At 45.1% G+C, this 10,902-nt stretch overlaps 1 protein-coding gene and 1 pseudogene across 1 annotated transcript in view; both read right to left on the reverse strand.

Annotated features, from left to right (window-relative positions):
* Positions 1-10,902, reverse strand: part of TIPRL (TOR signaling pathway regulator) — a 55,436-nt gene that overhangs the window by 5,829 nt on the left and 38,705 nt on the right. The window lies entirely within an intron of this gene.
* LOC100959940 lies at positions 916-1,334 on the reverse strand (annotated as a pseudogene).

The following is a 10,902-nucleotide window of genomic DNA, read 5'->3' on the forward strand; positions in this document are numbered from 1 at the left end:
GGCCAGGATATCTCAGGACGGCTGCAATCAAAAAAAAATAGCCAGGCCTTGTGGGCGGGGCCTGTTGTCCCAGCTACTTTGGAGGCTGAGGCAAGAGAATCTCCTAAGCCCAGGAGTTGGAGATTGCTATGAGCTGTGATGCCACGACATTCTACCAAGGGCGATAAAGTGACACTCTGTCTCTAAAAAAATAAAAATAAAAATAAATAAATATAGACACAAAATGTCACATATTATATAATTCCATTTATATGAAATATTTAGAATAGATGAATACAGAAAGCAGATTGGTGACTGGCAGGGGCTGCTAAGAAGGGGACAAACTGGTTATTGTGTGTCTTAACCTGTTGAGCTACTATAATAAAATGCTATGAACTGTGTGGGTGAGTCATAAACAACAAGCATGTATTTCTTCTTGGCTCGGCACCTGTGGCTCAAGTGGCTAAGGCACCAGCCACATACACCTGAGCTGGGGGGTTCGAATCCAGCCTGGCCCACCAAACAACAATGATGGCTGCAACCAAAAAATAGCCAGGTGTTTTGGCAGGCGCCTTAGTCCCAGCTACTTGGGAGATGGAGGCAGGAGACTCGCTTGAGCCCAGGAGTTGGAGGTTGCTGTGAGCTGTGATGCCACAGCGCTCTACCCAGGGTGACAGCTTGAGGCTCTGTCTCAAAAAAAAAAAAAATGTATTTCTTACAGTTCTGGGGGCTGAGAAGTACAAGATCCCCAGTAGAGTTGGTGTTTGGTGAAGACCCAATTTCTTTCTTTTTTTTGTTTTAGAGGAACAAAACCAGGTTTATTGCTCAGGGTTAAACCAGGAAAGAGACAGGACGGGGGCAATGGGATGGAGGAAGGTGGTGACCATATGTTTTTGGTCATGACTGGGTTCTTGGAAACCTGGGATCTACTGATCACCTGCTCATGGGCCAGGCCCCTACACAGGTCTAGGTACAGCCTAGCGCTGGGGTCAGGGTCTTCTTCCCCACGGTGCAGCTGCAGGGTCACCTGCAAGGGTGGAGCAGGGAGGTGGGGCTGCAGTGTTGACCTCCACTGGGGCTGGTACCTTTAGGTCTTAGTGGAGGAGGCGGCTGGCCCCTTCTTCCTGGCTGGGGCCTTCAACAAGGTCAGCTTCTTTCATCACCACATCATGTTCAATCTTCTTCCAGATCCCAACTTCCAGGTTCTTCTTGAGCTTCTGCTGCTGCACGATGCACGCCTTCTTGGGAGCAGTAACACGACCGCCTTTCCTCGGCCTGGTTCGGTCAGAAGCCGCTGCTGCATTCTTACTCCTCACCGGTTTATGAGCCTGAAACTTGCGCTGCCCCTGCGCCATGACCGTCGAAGACCCAATTTCGGATTCATAGATACATGGCTGTCTTCTCACATAGCAGAAGACTATAGGTATCTTCCTGGGGTCTTTTTTTTTATATATATAAGGGCACTAATCCCATCTCAGAAGGTGGGGGCTCTACCCTCATGACCTAATCACCTCCCAAAGGCTCCACCTCCAGAGAGCACCAAAGTGAGGCTTAGGTTTCACCGTGTGACTTGTGTGGGAATACAAAGCAAGGGGAAAGGGATTTTACCTCGGCGTGATGGAAGTGATTTCCAACTAGACACAGTGGTGTCACAATGTGAATGAACACAGTGGTGAATGAACTAAATGCCACTGAATTGTTCGCTTTGAAATGGTTAACTTTATGTCATGCAAATTTCATCTCAATAAATTATTTTTTAATGGGCTGCACCTGTGGCTTAGTGGGTAGGGCACCTGCCCCATATACTGAGGGTGGCAGGTTTGAACCTGACCCTGGCCAAACTGCAACAAAAAATAGCCGGGCGTTGTGGTAGGCACCTGTAGTCCCCGCTACTCGGGAGGCTGAGGCAAGAGAGTCGCCTAGCCCAGGAATTGGAGGTTGCTGGTGAGCTATGATGCCACAGCACTCTACAGAGGATGATAAAGTGAGACTCCATCTCTAATAATAATAAGAAGAAGAATAAATTATTTTTTAAAAGGAAGAAAGAGAGACGGGACTGGAGGAATAAATAAAGGAAGAAAGGGAGGAAAAGTGGGAGGGCAGGGGAGAGAAAGGGACACATCACAGCACAGCAGCGATCCTGGAGGGTTTTGAGCAAAGAGCCTTGTAAGGAGGGCCCTGCGCTAAGAAAGAAAGTAGGGAGGTACTGGTGACAGGCCCAGGCACTGGGACTTACATGGCATGGCCCTGCACCCCCAGCAGAGCTGCTATTTGGGCTACGGGGCTCTCTGCTATTCCAGCGTAGCCCTTACCTATAGGTACAGCACTGGGGTGAGCTCTGGCCTCCACCACCCACCCACCCACCATCAAAAAGACCTAGAGCACAGTCACCCTACCTTGCCAACCCCCCGCACCCTCACCCCCGCCACCCCCCCAAAACTCCCCACTCCCCGGCTTCCTCAGAGCCACTCACAGAGGCCTCAAATGCCCACTCATCTCCAGCTCCCCCTGCACTTGTGACCACTCCCACTGTTTGCCTACGTGGCTCTGTGGCCCTCATAATGGTCCTGCAGCTTCTCTTTTTCAAAGTTAACACAAAAGGCCGATTGTTCTGCCAGAATAGTAAAGGTAGAGGCTGATCCCCTTCAAGGACCCCCAGAAAGTCCACTCTCCACAGCTTCCTGTCTTTCCTTGGTGGTGATTCTCTCTTCCAAAGACCAGCAAGGCTGCTCTGACCCCTCAGCACCAGGGCAAGCATGCCTGCCTGTCCCTTCCTGCCATTGTATTCTTACCACACTGCCACCTCTCACTGAACTTACCCATGCTCTGATTAAATTCTTCTTTTTAAATTTATATTTATATTGATGTATTTATCTATTTATTTTTTAGACAAAATCTTAAGCTGTTGTCCTGGGTAGAGTACTGTGGCACCATAGCTCACAGCAACCTCCAACCTCCAACTCAGGCTCAAGAGATCCTCTTGCCTCAGTTTTTCTATTTTTAGTGGAGACACGATCTTACTTTTGCTTAGGCTGGTTTCAAACTCGTGAGCTCAAGCAATCCACCTGCCTTGGCCTCTCAGAATGCTAGGATTACAGGCATGAGCCACTGTGACTGGCCTCTTCTTTTTTTAAAGATAGAGTCTCACTCTACCTTCCACTCTACCTTCCTATGCTGTGGCCTCAGCCTAGCTCACAGACACCTCAACCTCCTGGGTTCAAGCGATCCTCCTGCCTCAGCCTCCTGAATAGCTGGGACTACTCACATGTGCCACGATGCCCAACTAAATTTCTATTTTTTAGTAGAGACAGGTCTCACTCTTGCTCAGGCTGGTTTCGAACTCCTGAGCTCAAAGGATCCTCCTGCCTTGGGCTCCCAGAGTCCTGAGATAACAGGCATGAGTCACTGCCTCTGGCCTAAATTCTTGTAAGTATAATTCTCTTCACATTTTCCTGCCCCCTCTATCCCCCCTGCTTCCTCCCCAGCCCTGTCTATAGTCACCTGACACATGAAAAACTGCAGTAGCTTCTCCAGTGGCCTCTCTTGCCTTTTCGTTGTTCTATCTCAAATCCGTCCTGACACTATGACAGGTTTAAATCGCCTTCATGGGCCACTGTCATCAGGTCACACCCCTGATTCAAAAGCCTTCATGCCTAAGTCCTAAGGCCCAACCTGGAACCCAAGCTTCTGCTAAATGGCCCCAAACTACTGTCCAGACTCTTCTTCTAATACAAGGGTTTAAGCATCACATTCTGTACTTAATGGCTTGACTCGCATTTACTAATTGAGCTTAAACACTACACATTAAAATTTAAAATGCATTTTGTTCTGATAAATGTTTATGGAATTTGGGGGCTTAATCATTGACAGACATTAATAGTTTAAAAGAACATTACTTGGGGGTGATTTCTGCATTTAGATATGGCTAAAACATCCCACTAAGAACTGGAAATTCTTTTGGTGCTACCTATGAGCTAAAAAACAAACCAACGAGGCTTATACTTCTGAAAAAGGAGAGCTGGCTGGCTCGGCGCCTATAGCTCAGCGGCTAGGGCGCCAGCCACCAACATGAGAGCTGGTGGGTTTGAATCCAAACTGGGTCGGCCAAACAACAATGACAGCTACAACCAAAAAATAGCCAGGCATTGTGGCAGGCACCTGTAATCACAGCTACTTGGGAGGCTGAGGCAAGAGAATCGCTTAAGGCCAAGGGTTTGAAGTTGCTGTGAGCTGTTATGTCAGGGCATTCTACCAAGGGAGACATACTGAAACTCTGTCTCCAAACAAAAAAAGAAAAAGGAAAGCTATATTTCTCATAAAGGGTAGCAACAGGATCCTGTACTGAGCAGGGTGCTCAAATACAAACATTCAACAACCTACACCTGTGTGTGAAGGGCAGCCCTACACTTGTGATGTGCTTCATCTCTCCCACCCTGTCATGGCTGGGGACGCAGTTAGAAGGTATTTCTGGGGTCCCCTTGGTCAACAGTGGTTCATTCAGTTAGCAGAGGGCTCAGAATTTTATTTTTAGTTTCCAACACAGTGACTATCTCTTAGTTGACCAGTTCAACAAGCTGGTCAGAGGCCATGGGTGAAAAGCACTCCATATCCCGGTTTTCCAGTTGTCTCTGCTCAGAAGGTGATTCCAGAACACTAGTTGTCATCAGAGCAGCGTCTTGTTGGGTATTACTCATGTGCCAATCGCCTTCATGGATCATGTTTAATTTATTCCTCTCAGCAACCTCCCAACATAGGTATTAGTATAATAATACATCTTTTACAGGTTAGGAAGTTAAGGCTTGGAAAGGTTAAATAACTTCCTCCAGGTTTATAAGGTTCAAAATGAAGGAATTCCTGAAGCCCTCTTCTAACCAAACCCCAGGCTGCCATATTGACAGTAGTAAGTGTGATGGTGAAATCTTTATGACTACTTTCAATCTGTTGGTCTACCGCGCTATGTAAATTAGATTTTTTTTTTTTTTTTTGAGACAGAGTCTCAAGCTGTCACCCTGGGTAGAGTGCTGTGGCATCACAGCTCACAGCAACCTCAAACTCCTGGGCTTAAGCGATTCTCTTGCCTCAGCCTCCCCGGTACCTGAGACTACAGGTGCCTGCCACAATGCCCAGCTATTTTTTGGTTGTAGTTGTCGTTGTTCAGCAGGCCAAGGCTGGATTCAAACCCGCCAAGTCCTGTGTATGTGGCTGGCACCCTACCCACTTGAGCGATAGGCACTGAGCCATAAATTAGGTTTAATAAATATCTCAGAGAGTTCTTTCTGACTGTGCCATATCAAAGGAGTGCTGAAGGAGCTTTGTAAACCTAAGTCTGACTGAACTGTTATCCTGCTTAAAATCTCATATGATGTGTGGTAAACTGAAAAATGTTTTCCAAGGATTGCTGCTCATGTAATTACTTTAAGGACCTACAATGGAGATTATTTTGGTTTATCCAGGTTGGCTATAAATGCCACATGGATAAACCATATGTATCCTTATCCAGGGAAGGCAGAGGGAGATTTAACATAGAAGGCACTGTCATCAGAGATCGGCGTGATGTGACCACAAGCCAGGAAATATCATTGGCATTCTGGAGGCCAGAACTGTGAGAGAATAGTTTCTAGACTTGTTTTGGTTTGGGGAATTTTTGTTTGCAGAGCTAGAGTCTCATTTTGAGTCTCAAATTTCTGGCCTCAAGTAATCCTGCTTGGCCTCCCAAGATGCTAAGATTACAGGCATGAGCCACCATGCCCAGCCAATTTCTGTTGTTTAAAGCCACCAAATGTGTGACAATTTGTTACAGCAGCCCTAGAACGCTAATGCATGAGGTTCCCCACCACCTACAGATAAATGGCCGCTGATTTCTCAGCAACACATCCCTTCCTCTTTGGGCTCATCTTTCTCTTTTATATCACAGGACTTAGCCTCTGGGCATGGGAGACTGGAGTCCCCAAGGTCACACTGTGTTCCGCACCTCATCCTTCTAGAAAACTCCACTCTGTTCCCTTTCTCTTCCCCTAATACACCATGCTCCCAAGCCACCTTGTTCTTTCCTCCACCCCAACACTGAGTGCAATATACTCTGTTTGTTACAAGAAGGTCCCTACAGGGCATGGATCCTATTAATACCAAAATTTTTCCTTGGTCTCCAGAATTATAGAATGAATTCATGGACCACAAGTAAGCAAAAACAAGACAATTTATTGAGAAGAAAGGAAAGAGGAACGCCTCTGGTACAGCTGAGTAGGTCCCAAGCAGGTTGCTGTCCCGCTTGTGGCTCTTTGGGGGTTTTAAGCCTTAAATGTTCTCCTGATTTTTGGTGGCTCTTTCAAATTGAAATGGCTCATAGTTATTTGGCTCCCTGTTCACCGGTAGGCTCCCTTTGCCCAATCCCCTTGGGGGAAGGGGTGTGTCTTTTTTCCTGGTATGTCCCACCCAGCCACAGCTACTGACTAATGACTGCTTAAGTCACATAGGCACTGTGGAGCAGTTATGAAACTTCCTGCTGGGATTTTCCAGGCCTCTTGGCTGTGCCCACCGCCTTCTCCTCACCCTCATTTTCTGGCCCCATTTCCTGGCCCATCTAAAAACTTACTGACTCCTATCACTGTCTTACTTGTCTTTACATCTCCAAGATCAAGCACAGTGCTGGGACACATAAATAAATAATAACCTGCTCAAGGCTGAGCAATGCTCTCCCTCAAAGCCTTCCTATAACTCTGTCTTGACAGCAGGGACAAGCAGACAGCTTCAGATGAAATTTCATGTGTGCGGGTCAAATTTCACCCTCCTCTCAGCAAGAGCCAAGAACCAAACATCTCATACAGTGGGCGTTCTTTCTTTGGGATGCTACCACCATCTCCCTGCTCTCTCTTCTCTTTGCCCACTGTCTTCTCTCTCACTCCCTCTCTCTAAGATAAAATAAAATATATGCTTTTATATCCTAAAAAAGAAACAGCTTTCATAAAGTCTTTAAGAAGGACGCTACAGGGAGGTTGTCCCCAGGAAATAGGAAATAAGGAGGTCTTCTGAATATTCATGATGAAATCAACACAGAAACAATCAGGTTGGGAAAAAATATTCATACTAGATGATTTTATAGGAAAAGACATAACTGAAAGTGGTGACATGTGCCTTTAATCCCTGCTACTCTGGAGGCTCAGGTGGGAGGATTCCTTGAGCCCAGGTGTTTGGTTCTTCCTGGGTCTCAAGCCACATGACTTTTGGACTAAAAACAGACACCACCAGTTCTCCTGGTTCTCAGTCCTTCAAACTCATACTAGAGCATCAGGAGTGTCCAACCCCTGGCCTACAGATGGCTATGAATGTGGCCTGGCACATGTGACCCAAGATGGCTATGAATGGCCTGACACAAAATTGTAAACTTATTTAAAACATTATGAGTTTTTTATTTTTTATTTTACCATTTTTTGGGTAGAACTCAATTGTGTAGTTCTCAAGCAAGAACTTTGTAGATGACAACATTGTGTCAAAATGTCATGTAAAATAAACATACTCTTGCTATTTATACCCATCCATGAATGCCTTGTTTTAGGGGGGTGAGTGCCTTTCCCTGTGTTATCTTCTCATCACAGTGGAATTGACACCATCAGATGTTACATGTGCTTGTGGTGACTTGGCACGGCAGCAATTATCACTAATATTGAAACAGTAAGCATTTAAAGTCAGGTGGGCATTCCTATGTGACTGCTAAGGTAACTCCACACCGCAACAGTGCTTCGCACAGTGACCCGCTACAATTTACTGTTGGCTTCTGGCTGGCCCTCCATTGGCAGCCGAGATGTGGAAGGGCCCAAGCTCTGCTTTCTAATTTCCTGTCAATTAATTTCCACAATAAAGGTAAATGTATTCCCTTATCCAATATATATATATAATTTTTTTCCTTTTGAGACAAAGTCTTAATATGTTGCCCTCAGTAGAGTTTCGTGGCATCGCAGCTCACAGCAACCTCCAACTCTTGGGCTTGAGTGATTCTCTTGCCTCAGCTTCCCAAGTAGCTAGGACTACAGGCACCTGCCACAACATCCAGCTATTTTTTGTTGCAGTTTTGTGGGGGCCAGGTTCAAACCCACCACCTTTGGCATATGGGCTAGTGCCCTACCCACTGAGCCACAGGTGCTGCCCAATGCCCAGCTGTTTTTTTTTTTGTTGTTGTTGCAGTTGTCATTGCTGTTTAGCTGGCCCTGACAGAGTTTGAACCCATCAGCCTTGGTGTATGTGGCTGGCACTGTAACCACTGTGCTACGGGTGCTGAGCCCATTATTTTTTTTTTAATCCCAGCATGGCTGCTGTGTCTCAAAACAGAATGCCCCCAAAAGAAAAATTATGAAAGAAAATTGTTCAGTGAAAAGTGGACAGCTGACTACTTTTTTGTTAGGCAAATAGTAAGGCATTCTGCTTAATTTGTAGGATACTTGTGGAAATGTTCAAAGACTATAATTTGAAAAGGCATTATATACAAAAACATGCCAACAAACTTGACGTGTATGAAGGATGGTGTCCTAAGGACAAAATAGCAGAACTGAAAAAAAAAAGTCTGTCTTCTCAACAAAATTTCTTTTAAAAAGTTACAACTCGGCTCGGCACCTGTGGCACAAGTGGCTAAGGCGCCAGCCACGTACACCTAAGGTGGCAGGTTTGAATCCCCAGCCTGGGCCTGCCAAACAACAATAATGGCTGCAACCAAAAAATGGCCAGGCATTGTGGCGGGCGCCTATAGTCCCAGCTGCTTGGGAGGCTGAGGCAGGAGACTCGCTTGAGCCCAGGAGTTGGAGGTTGCTGTGAGCTGTGATGCCATGGCACTCTACCCAGGGGGATAGCTTGAGGCTCCGTCTCAAAAAAAAAAAAAAAGTTACAACTCAGGCTGGCACTGTGGCTCACCCCTGTAATCCTAGCAATCTGGGAGGCTGTGGCAGGTGGATTGCTTGGGCTCATGAGTTCAAGACAAGCCTAAGCAAGAGCCAGTACCTCATCTCTAAAAAAAACCAGCTAGGCATTGTGGCGGGGGCCTGTAGTCCCTGAGGCTGAGGCAGGAGGATTGCTTGAGCCAAGAAAGTTGTGAACAAAGACACTACAGCACTCTACCAGGGTGACAAAGTGAGACTCTTGTCTCAAAAAAAAAAAGGTACAACTCAGATGGATTCCATTGTCAAAGCTAGTTATGTGGTAACATTTAGTAGCAAAAAAAATCAAAACAATGTATTGATAGCAAGTTTATTGAGCCATGTATGGAAAGCGCGGCAAATATAATTCGCCCTGGAAAAAGGGGGATATTTTCAAAATCACTTTGTCTCAACAGACAATAGCCAAGTGAATTGAAGAAACTGATAAATCTATCCAAAGAAGTTGGGAAAGTAAAGCTGTTAAATTTTAAATTTTATGCTCTAGTATTGGATGAAACAGCACTGATACTTCCAATATGGCTCAACTTGTCGTTTTTATTACAGGTAAAAGACAGGGACTTAGAAAATCAATAGAATATAATCGATTGCTGCCCCAAACTCACATTTGATGTAATATTATTGCATAGTACATCAAGAAAATGTACGCACAAAAGCTTTAAAAATGGATAAGGTCACGCAAATCGTCATCAAGACTGAATTTCATAAGGGCCAAGGGATTGAATCATTGCCAATTCAAGGAATTCCTTAAAAGTATTGATGCTGACTATGGTGACACCATTTACCTTTTGGAAGTAAGATAGCTTAAGTTGAGGCCAAATGTTGAAAAGATTTTATGATTTGTGACATGTTATCAAGTCATTCATCATATCCAAAACCAAATTTATGCCAGAACTAATGATGAAAACTGGCTTACAGGGCGGCGTTTGTGGCTCAGTGGTAGGGTGCTGGCCCCATATACTGAGGGTGGTAGGTTCGAACCTGGCCCTGGCCAAACTGCAACAAAAAAATAGCCAGCCTGTAGTCCCAGCTAGGTGGGTGGCTGAGGCAAGAGAATTGCCTAAGCCCAAGAGCTGGAGGTTGCTGTGAGCTGTGACGCCACAGCACTCTACCGAGGGCGACAAAATAAGACTGTCTCTTAAAAAAGAAAAAAAGAAAAAAAGAAAGAAAGAAAAGAAAACTGGCTTACAGATTTAGCATTTTTAGTGGATTAAACTGCTTGTTTCAATGCATCTTCAAGGCAAAAACCAACTTATCAATACAATGTTGCAAACCCTAACAATGTTCCAAATGAAACTGAAACTATGGTAAATTCAAATTAAGGCAAACCATTTTATGTATTTCTACATGTTGGGTAAACACAGACCTGTGAACAGTGAAAAACATGCAACTTTGCTTTTCCACTTGATACAAGAATTTAAAAACAGATTTCAAGATTTCTGGGAAAATAATATGTTAGTGCATTTGTGACTCCATTTTCAGTCAACACAAATATGTTACTGCTGGGCGCAGGGGCCCACGTCTGTAATCCCAGCAACCTGGGAGGCCGAGGCAGGTAGACTGCCTGAGCTCACAGGTTCCAGAACAGCCTGAGCCAGAGCAAGACCTTGTCTCTAAAAATAGCTGGGCATAGTGGCAGGTGCCTGCAGTCCCAGCTACTTGGGAGGCTGAGGCAAGAGAATCGCTTAAGCCCAAGAGTCTGAGGTTGCTATGGGCTATGACACCACAGTCCTCTACCAAGGGTGACATAGTGAGACTATCTCAAAAAAAAAAAAAAAGCAAAAAGACACAGATATGTTATCTGCCAATTTTCAAACAGAATGAATAGAGCTGCAATCTGACATTCAATTTAAAGAAAAATTTGATCAGGTCTCTTTACTGGACTTTTATAGGTCCTGTCTTCCCAGAAACAAATATCCCTTGCTTCACAATCACACCTATTCATGTTATTGCTTTTTGGCAGCACCTACATTTGAAAGCAACTTTTTTTTTTTTTTTTTTTTTT

Source organism: Otolemur garnettii, unplaced genomic scaffold (assembly GCF_000181295.1).
Source record: "Otolemur garnettii isolate 467f Iridium unplaced genomic scaffold, OtoGar3 scaffold00016, whole genome shotgun sequence".
Taxonomy (NCBI): domain Eukaryota; kingdom Metazoa; phylum Chordata; class Mammalia; order Primates; family Galagidae; genus Otolemur; species Otolemur garnettii.